Source organism: Camelus ferus, chromosome 9 (assembly GCF_009834535.1).
Source record: "Camelus ferus isolate YT-003-E chromosome 9, BCGSAC_Cfer_1.0, whole genome shotgun sequence".
Taxonomy (NCBI): Eukaryota; Metazoa; Chordata; class Mammalia; order Artiodactyla; family Camelidae; genus Camelus; species Camelus ferus.
In genome coordinates, this window is record NC_045704.1 from 10,973,746 (window position 1) to 10,984,186 (window position 10,441).

The 10,441-nt window shown below is 39.1% G+C and overlaps 1 pseudogene; it reads left to right on the forward strand.

Annotated features, from left to right (window-relative positions):
* LOC102508851 overlaps nucleotides 1-4,028 on the forward strand; it is a 40,622-nt pseudogene extending 36,594 nt beyond the window's left edge.
* The last annotated feature ends 6,413 nt before the right edge of the window (nucleotides 4,029-10,441 follow it).

Consider the following 10,441-nt stretch of genomic DNA (forward strand, 5'->3'; position numbering starts at 1 on the left):
TAGCATGTGTTTATGATGAAACATTTGTTTATGAACTGCAGTGAATACACTACTCATGGTTCTTTATATCTTGTAGCTCTCTCTCAAATACATCTGTTCAAGCAATTACAACTAAAAGCAAACTCTGACAAAGGAGAAGTATTCCAAAAAGTGATACTGGGAAGACACGAAAGGAATAAAATGAAGCATTTTTCCCGCTGAGGAATCCAGGAAATTATGTATGACTTTTGAGTCTTTGCACAGGTGAGGCAGGAAATGACGAAGGAAGTCCTCTAACCCGTAACGAAAACCTCACTGATGAGCGAGATCCACGTGGTCGAAGTGGCACAGGAAACAAGCCTGTGGAAAGCAGACTTGCAGTAAGCTCTCAAGATGGACTGCACATTGTTAGGAGTGAAGAGAAAACTGCTGCACGTAATCAGGCCGACCAGAATGTCAACAGTAATGCCTCATTTTCACCACTTCAAGGAGTTTCTTCTAGTCTGCACACCAACACTTCTAATATATATGGGAGTGATTTTACGCATCCTTCGTTACTGACACAAGACCAGAAAGCACACAGGGAAAGACCTCACAAGTATACTCAGTGTGGCAAAACTTTTCTTCAGAGATCATCCCTCCGTAGACATCAGACCGTCCATACAGGAGAGAAATGACGTGAATGTGATGTCTGTGGGAAAGTCTTTGGGCGGAATTTGCCGTTCTCCCGTCGTAAGAGAGTTCACACTGGAGAGAGACCTTACAAATATAACGAGCGTCACAAAGCGTTTAGTCGTAAAACAGCCCTTCGAAGACATCAGAGAATTCATTCTCGAGAGAAACTTTACAAATGTAATGAGTGTGGCAAAAACCTTTCATCAGTCCTCACACTTCAGAAAACATCAACTAATTCATCCCGGATAAAAACCATATAAATGTGATGTCTTTGGGAAAAGGGGGGTCAAAATGCATGCCTCACAACTCAGCAAAGAGTTCATGCCGCAGAGACCTGAGAAACGTAATTGTTTTGGGAAAATCTTTGATTTCCGCTCCAATCTCAGGAGACATTAGATAATCCACAGAGGAGAGCAATTATATAAATGTGATGTATGTGGGAAATCTGTAGTTGAAATTCATACCTTGCAATTCACTAGAACATTCATACTGGAGGAAGACCTTCTAAATGCAATGAGGGAGTCAAGGGCTGTGGTGAAACAGCAACCCGTACAACCAGGAGATAATTCGTACTGGAGAGAAACATTTCAAAAGTAAGAGTGTTTTTCTTTTTTTCTTTTTTTTTCCCAAAAATAAGAGTTTTGAAAAGCCTTTACTCAGATCTCAACCTTCACTACACCTCAGGGAATAGATACAAAGGGGAAACCATATTAATGTGGTATATGTGGGAAGGTCTTCATTCAAAATTGTCTTTTTAAATTCATGGGAGATTGATCATGGGGGGAAATGGACATGTCGTGAGTGTGGCAAAGCCTCGCTTACCATCAGATACTCCACACTGAACAGAAATCATAGGAATGTAATGAATGTCTCTAAGTCTTCAGTCAGAATTCATACCTCAAGAGTCACCAACATTGTAAATCAACTATATTTCAAAAAAAAAAAAAAAGGAAAAAATCCACCAAAGAGCTCATACTGGAGAGAAGGCTTACAAATATACTGAGTGTGGCAAATCTTTCATTGTACTTAGAGAAAAAAAATTCTCTTAGGAGAAGGTTACCTTTTGCTGGGGGCAAGAGGGCAAAGGTCTTGTCCTGGTGGTGACCTCTGTGGTGGTGTTCAGGGACTTCCAGAGTGATTGCTTTAAGGTCACATTCCTGGGAGGGGTGTGACTGCAAGTAAGTCTTGCTTTCCTGCCCTGGGGGCAAACAGCTCTGCCCTGGGACTGTTTTTTTGAACATTCCCTAAAACGTGCTCCAGGTTCACAAATACGCAGTAAGTGAACGTAGTCCTTCCTGTGCTTTATTGGGTGGAAAGACTACCCATGATATGGATTTACCTGGTGGGAGAATCAGACTATAGTAAGCATGTGAAAAATGTTAGAAAGTTTAAGAATTCTACAATCTCTTTTTATGTCCTTGAGTCAAAGAATATTTGGTGAGTGAATATAGGAAATTTCTACTTTATATATCAAACAAAAAAAGTTCCCATTATTTATTGTTCATTTTCAGAGAAAACTCATGAACATTGATCTTTCAAATTATTTCACCCAGTGACTCACAACCTCTTTCCCTTAGAGGCTGTCTCTCAGGCTAAAATAGGCAAATACTCATTTGATTCCTTCCTGGTGCCAGGACTGTGGGCTGAGCCTGGTGTGTGCGGGTGGATCAGGGAGGGAGACAGCCATTCCCTGAGCTGTGTTTGTGATTTTGACACCATCTCCTAGAGCTGCAGCATCAATTCAGCTGTAGTAGAAGGACAGTGCAGACTTGGAGGGCTGAGAATTTTTTTTCTCTAAGTACCTTGTTTCCATTTGCCAATTCCCACAAACAATTACATTTTCCTAATGAACATCACCAGAGTATAATATGAGAAGCTTCCTTTTTCATGGCCCCTGAAGGCAGGTGGGGGTTTTCACGGAGGGAGGAGAACATGCTGATTGCTGGATAGTGATGTGGAAAGTATTTTCCCTGGAGTGATTTTTAAATATTTCCCCTATGCTCCTGGCAAATTACATATGTTGGTATGTTCTGTTTTCATTCAATTCAGAATACATTCTAATTTGCTTTCTAATTTCTTCTTTTCCACAGGATTCCTTCTAAGTGGATCACTGTTTTCCAAATATTTGATTTCCAGGAGATGTTTCTGTTATTGATTTCTAGTTTAATTCCATTGTCATAGATGCATTTTGTATAACCTGAATTCTTATGATTTGTGAAGAACTGTTTGATGGCCAGGAATATGGTTTGTCTTACTGAAGTAGTATGTGCACTTTGTTGTGTAAAAATTCTCTCTTTAGGTGGATTGTTCCTCTTGTAGAAGGAAAAATTCAGATCTTCCTACAGTGTGTTTCTTTCCTCTGAGTCTCCTTTATGCTCCCAGCACAACCACTCTCACACAGAGCAATTTGACAGTTCTGGTCACCAATGGGGGGGTGCAGGGTTCCCATATGAGGTCCCACAGATCCTACAAGCCATCTGCCCCAGCGCACTTCAGATGCCAGTCCCAAGGCCAGGTCATCACGTCTGCTCCTTACCCACTGACTATATAGCAGAGTTTCCAACAACCCCCTTTTTAGGTTCAGTGAATTGGCTAGAGCACCTCACAGAACTCAGGGAAACACCAGTTTATTAAAGGGTATGACAAAGGATACAGATGAATCGCCAGGTGGAAAGTCTCGTGGGGGAGTTCTAGGCGGACCCTGCTGCAGGACCTTCTGTCCTTGTGGAGGTGGGGTGCATCAACCTCCCAGCGTGGGGCTCTCTGAATCAACTCATGTTGCAGTCTTACAGAGGCTTCCTCAAGTGGGTCAGAGCAATTATCTTTTCTAGCCCCTCAGTCTGGAAAATGAAGCATGGGGCTGAAAATTCAAAGCTTCCAATCATGGCTTTTTCTTTTTGGTAACAGTCCCCATTTAGGAGCTGTCTAGGAGCTCACCTGGAGTCACCTCCATAGAACAAAAGATGCTGATTTAGGGATTCCCACGGGAATGGGAGCCCTGTGTGAGGGATGAGGTCACAGACAAATTGAACAAGAGGGATTTCCAATGCTCTTATCACTTAGGAAGTTACCAGGGTTTTAGAAGCTGCCAGGGATGGGGGGCAGAGGCCAATGTGTGTATTTTCTGTTATCTCACTGTTCTATAAATGTCAGTTACATTAATTTCATTGATTGGTACTATGTTTTCTGCCTACTTGTCTGTTACTCAGGGAGCGGGCATGGAAGTCTCACCATAAACCTGGATTTGTTTACTTCTTACTACATTTCTGCCAGTTTTTCAGAGATTGGAGGTTCTGCTGTTGGCCGCATAATTTCCTGTTGTCGGGGCATTCCTGTGAAGTTCTCCCTTTATGATTATAAAATGGATTTCCTTATCCTTGGTCGTATTATTTGCTCTTTAATCTACTTTGCTGTTAAGATACTCGCTGTATTTTGAATTGTGTTCATACTGGTTGATCTTTTTTCCTCATTTTCACTCTGTGTACTTTAATTTTTGGAGTACATTTCTTGTGGAACCATATTGTTGGTGCTATCATTTCAGCCTGTTGAGTGGAAGAGACATTAGGGCAGGGACCATTTCAAGGACAGATTGCTGGAGAAAGAAGGGCATAGCCAGCCTGGTACCTTGCATGAGGTCCCCCTAGATAGGAACCATCAGTGAACAATATAAAATCAGGATTATCCACTGGGCTTTCTCGAAGGACAATCCTAGGAGATAAAAGATTGTCAGTCATAACAATACAGTCATGCGTTTAGTCATTGACCTCTGATTCTTCTGGGTGCAAGCTGGCTGGATTAAGTTTATTATACCTGTGGGGGTTATGTTTGGTGAGAACAAGACAGTCTCACGAGAAGTTAAACGGCTTGCTGGATGTGTGTGGTGAGAGCTTAGGAAAGCTTCCATGGACTGGGGAACAGTGAGAGGGTGACTCATGACTGTCTCTTCTGTGGTTTGACACAGCATGGCTGTTGCAGTGACAGCCTGGAGACCAGGGGGGAGGCCCTTGGCTACTGTGTCTAGTAAATACCCTATCGGTCAGTAGTAACTGCCATGTTGTTGGTTAACACTCCTAGTATGGCACCCTTGTTTTCATGTACAAAGAGAAAAAGGGTACATCATAATTTGGATGCCCCAAGGCCGGGGTCTTTGCCAGGAGACCCTTTATGGTTACCACAGCTTTCGAATGTTGTTTCCCAGCAAATTGTTCCAGTTTGCTGCTGTTTAAGTAAATTATATAATGGTCGAGCCACTAAAGAAGAATCAGGGAACCCAGCTCCTGCAGTAGTGTGCAAGCCCTAGGAATCCTGTTAGTTGCCTTTTTTGTTTTAGGTGCAGGGAAAGCCAAATGCCCTTTACCCTGTCTAGATCAGTTAAAAGCCCTTCTTTAGATACCGTATGCCCTAAACATTTCACGTTAGCTTTACAAAATTGGCATTTTTCTTTGGATACTTATGTCCCTTTGAAGCTAACTCTAAGGCAAATACAGGGCGTTTTGGTATTTATCAAGAATCTGAAAACAACAGCATCATCTACATACTGTATTAAAGCTGATTTATGAAGAAAAAAACTAGATCGTCTAAGTCTGCTTTTAATATCTGAGAAAAGGAAGTGGGGCTCTCAGTGTAGCCTGTGGCATCACAGCCCATGGAAATGGTCATTCATTCCAAGTGAGGGTAAAAAGATTATCGGTCATCAGGAGGTACAGGGGTACTAAAGGACGCACTACAGAGATCTATCACAGAAAAGAAGTCACTTTTTAGGGATATAGGATGGTAAATATAGGGGTGAGATACTACAGAATGGTGAGGAATAATAATAGTATTGGTAGATTTCAAATCTTGTACAAATCTCCAACCTTTGCCATTAGGTTTTTTACATGGCAGAAAGGGAGTGTTACAAAGGCTGGTGTAAGGCATAAAAAGCCCTTTTTTCTTTCTTTTTTCTGGGGGAAGAAGTAATTAGGTTTATTTATTTACTTTTTAACGGAGGTACTGGAAATTGAGCCCAGGACCTTGTGCATGCTAAGCACACACTCTACCACTGAGGTCCACCCTCCGTGCTACAATAAACTACTTTTTTTTTTTAAACAATTCTTTTTACCTTAATTTTTACGTGCTTTTTCATTGAAATATGGTCAGTTTACAATGTTGTGTCAATTTCTGGTGCACAGCACAATGTCCCAGTCATACATATACATACATATATTCAATTTCATATTCTTTTTTCATTATAGGAATAAACTACTTTTTTAATGGAAGCTGATATCAAGAGTTTTATTTCCTCTATAGCTTCTCGTCTAAATGGGTATTGATGAATACTGGGCAGGGGTTTATTTGGTCTGTGATGATTTTCATGGGTGATGTAGAATGTATTCTCATACGTCAGTAGGATCAACTGCCCGCAATTCTTCAGGTATAAGCCTGACAATTCTTCTTGCTCTGCATCACCTTCATCATAGGTCACGAATATTATATGAAGAAAATCTGATTGATCTTTTAGGTCAAAAAATGTTTCTCCCTTAGGAGTAAAAGAAATAGGGGCTTCATAAGTTTCTTACAGATCTGTACCTATCAGGTGAATAAGGGCAGTTTCTAGAAAAAAGGAGTGCCTTCCTTTAAATTCTTCTAAGTAAAACTCTAATGACTTAGAAAAGCCTTAACAGGTGCATTAGAAACCCCCTCCATTTGCACTGCAGTCTTATTCTGAGGGAGGGAGCCTTTGATTTTGATAGGGTTTAAATTGAAAAGGTGGTTCCTGTCTGTTGGAGCTTTAGTTGTTTCTCCATATTCTCACGTGCACTTCTCCCAAAGGAAAGACTCCCAGTGTTCCCTAGGAACAGCCCTATTCTTTTTTTTTTTTTTAATATTTTTGAGGGGGGAGGTAATTAGATTTATTCATTTATTTTTAGTGGAGGTACTGAGGATTAAACCCAGGACCTCGGGCATGCTAAGCATGTACTCAGCCACTTAAGCTATACCCTCCCCCCAGCCATATTCTTTTCAATTCAGTATTCTGGTCTGAAATTGGTTCTGTTCTAGAAATCTTTTTTCATTTTTCTGCTGTCTCTTTTTGATGATGTGGTTTTTTACAGTAAAATCAAATGCTAGGTATCTTTGCGATTGATTTTTGCATCTTGTATTGTTACACTTTGCAAATTATACTTTGTCCAGAGATGTTTGTAGATTCTTTTGTTTTCCTACATACACCCTATCATTAAATTTCCTATTTCTGCTGTGACATATTCCGATAAACTGAGTGTCTTAAGCAATAAGCAACACAAATTTATTCTCTTGTTCTGGAGGCCAGAGTGTAACATGGATTCAAAGCAAAGCACTGTGCCGCTTCTGGTTACTCCTCATCACAACTCATTTTCTTGCCTTTCCTGTTTTCCAGAAGCCACTTATATCCTTTGCCTCATAGGCCCCAAGTGTATTTGCATGACACACTCTTTCCATTAATTAATGATTTTATTCAAATATCTTCTTATATGTGCATTTCCTGAATATATTTTTAAAATTAGGACACACTGTCGCTCCATCCTTGTAAATATCAACTTTATTGTAATTAACATGGTCATGTCTTATTTACTTAATGCTGACATTCCTTTCTAAAATATAAGCTACCTGAAGGCAGGGTATTGATTTTGTTTCCTGCTAAATATTCAGTGACTGGAGTCATTCCCAATTCACAGATGAGTGGATGCATTTTGTCAGAGCAAAGAAGGTTGCTGTAATGGATATGTTCACAGATCAGCAGGTCAAATGGTCAAGTAAATAAGTAATTATATTTGTGGCCTCAAATTCCTCAGTCTCATACTTTGCAGCCTAATGTTGTGAACATTTGTCATAAATTATCACAGTATAATTTATTCTGAGCAAGTTGTGTTTTTTTGGCAACATGTACTAAACAGACCTAACTCATCAGTGAAGGAATGTCTTCATGAAGTCTTTTTAAGCCATACAACTTATTTTTTAAAGTTTTAAATTTTTAATTAAATTTTTTGGGGGTTGAGGTAATTAGGCTTTATTTTTTTAATGGAGGTACTGGGGATTGAACCTAGGACCTCGTGCATGCTAAGCATGCTCTCTACCACTGAGTTAGACCCTCCTCCAGAGTCATACAGTTTTAAATTGAAGATCCTTTCTGAAATGCTCCATTCTATATCCATCACAAAAGAATAATCCTATTTCTCTGCTAGGACAGTTTTTGTCAGTGACAGACCACCTGGAAAATAGTGACTGAAAGAAGTCGGAGGTTTATCATAAGTCTCACCTGACAGGAAGTGCAGAGGGCGCAGTGTGCGCTGTGACGGGTCCTCTGCCCCTTCTCCCGCCATGAGCCTCCACTTAAGTCTTCACTTTTCTTACAGCAACATGGCTCCTGTATGACTAGGAAGAGCAAGGTTTGAGAGGCAAAACCCTTTTCAATTTTAGATTTTGTCTCATTTTCATGGAAAAAGTAATCCCAAACATTTTTTCCAACTATTTATTAGCTCATTGTGTTAAATTGCCACCATAATTTTTAAAAGAAATGTGAATTTTTGAATTTCATATTTCTACCTCATGAACAGAGAAAGGTAAAGGGGGTGATAGGGACAGATTATATCAACAGACTTTGTTCTTTATCCTGATAGTATAACATTCCATGTAACACATGGCCACTCTGCCCCATGTTCCAAATGAAAGGCAAAAATTATTAGAGACCTTAGTATTTTCTAACTTACAGATTTACTTCCTTTCTTCTCTATCTGAATCCAAACACAGTTAAAAATAATTTTCTAATAATCAATGTCAGAAATAAAAGAATCCATCTTGAGATGTTATTTATTCATGCCATCCTGCCTGAAAGCAAGAGATATACAAAAGGCTTGCAGTTGGGAAATATTCAAATATCATCTCTGAATTTATTTTAATATTAATAACTTAATATTTTTGAATTTCCTTTTTAAATTCATTGTCCACATATAAAATATTACTGAGCCCCAAATGTCAAAAATAAATTAAAAAATGTACTACAAGTATCCACATTACAATGTTGCCAAGCTTGTTCTTTTTTTAAAGTATAATTTTTACAACAAAAAAGATGCTATATATCATATTTTACACTTTGCTCTTTATGTATGATGGAGACCACTTCAGCCTAATGACTTTCCTCACCCTTTTACTACCTTCTTATGCCTAGTCATGTATTTCCCTAATTGTCTCCTTGCAACAAGGCAAGGGCATGAGATCACTTTTGCTAACTAGGGTATGAGAAGTAACGCATTAGTCATCTGAATGGTCAAATCTGTATTTCTGACAAATTAGAATATAAAACCCAGCAATTCCACTTTTACAAATATATCCAAGAGATTTGAGAACGCTTATCCACAAAAACACCTTGTTAAAGATTGTTGATCGAAACTTTTCTCGTGATAGCCAAAATGTAGAAGGAACCCAAAGCTCCATCAAGTGACGAATGGATAAAAAACTGGAATGTTACTACTCAGCAATAAAAAGTTATGAGGTACTGGTAACTGTTACAACATTGATGACCCCTGAAAGTGAAAGAAGGTTGAAATAAGGCCACATATTGTATAAATTAATTTCTATTAAATGCCCCAAATAGCCATATCCATAGAGATGGGAAGTAGCTTATTGTTTGCTTATGATGGGGGTGGAGTTCAAAATAACTGCTAAAGGATATGCGTCTTTTAAGGGGTGGTGATGAATGATAATATTGTGGTTAGACAAAGTGACAAACAAGTGGTAAACGTACTAAATCCCACTGTTTTCATTCATTTGCAAAGTGTGAATTTTATTGTATGCAAATGATGCAATTAAAAAAAGCATAAGCCAATGTCTCCATAGTGAGTTCAGAGAATAGTTCAGATCTACTACTCATGGCTCCCAGGATGTCTTTTTTTTTCCACTTTTCTATGTATGAAGTTTATAGGCTTACATAGATTGTCATTCCCATTTTCCAAGTAATGCTAAGATGAACTAGGTGTTACCAATGGTGCTGTCATGACCTCTTACTTGAGTACTAGGTCTTACTTATCTTGGAAAGATGTAGGTGGTAGGTCGCATAAAAGGGTGGGATTTCTTTGTGTCTTTGCAATCTGTTAGTGATGGCTATTATCCCCATCATATGCTGGTTATAGATTATTCAGTAATAAAGCTGTTCTCCTTCCATTCTACTACTTGGAGGAAATTTCTGGGTCAGGAGATTCTAGTTTTGCTTGTAATTATTTTTCCCGAATAGTGCTGATGTGGAAGGACGATTATTTCTTGGATAATTTCTTGTGTAATTGAGCTCAACTACTGTTTACTAATTTAGATTCACTGCATCCACAACAGGTCCTGACACGGAATTACGTGAAGACATTCCAGCAAGTAAGGGTGTATCAGAAGAGTTTTAACATAATACCCACTTCATCCGCATGTGTATGTGCCGTCTACATGTCCAAAGTCAATGAGAATATACATGCAGTTCTCTGTCCCAGGTCAAAGAAAACAACAGATTATTCATCACTTCAATAAAGAGAAGCTTTGGTGGGGGAGGGTATAGTTCAAAGTGCACATGTTTAGCATGCATGAGGTCCTGGGTTCAATCCCCAGTACCTCCTCTAAAAAAAAAAGAAAGAAACCTAATTACCCCCCCCCCAAAAAAAACCCTCTAAACTAGAGAAAAACATCTATTTGGGAAAATATGTTAAAAAAATAGAGAAACTTATCTCTCATCTCTTTATTTTTGTGATGGCAGGATAAACGTCACACGCCTTAGTCCTTTAGCCTCCGACGCCCT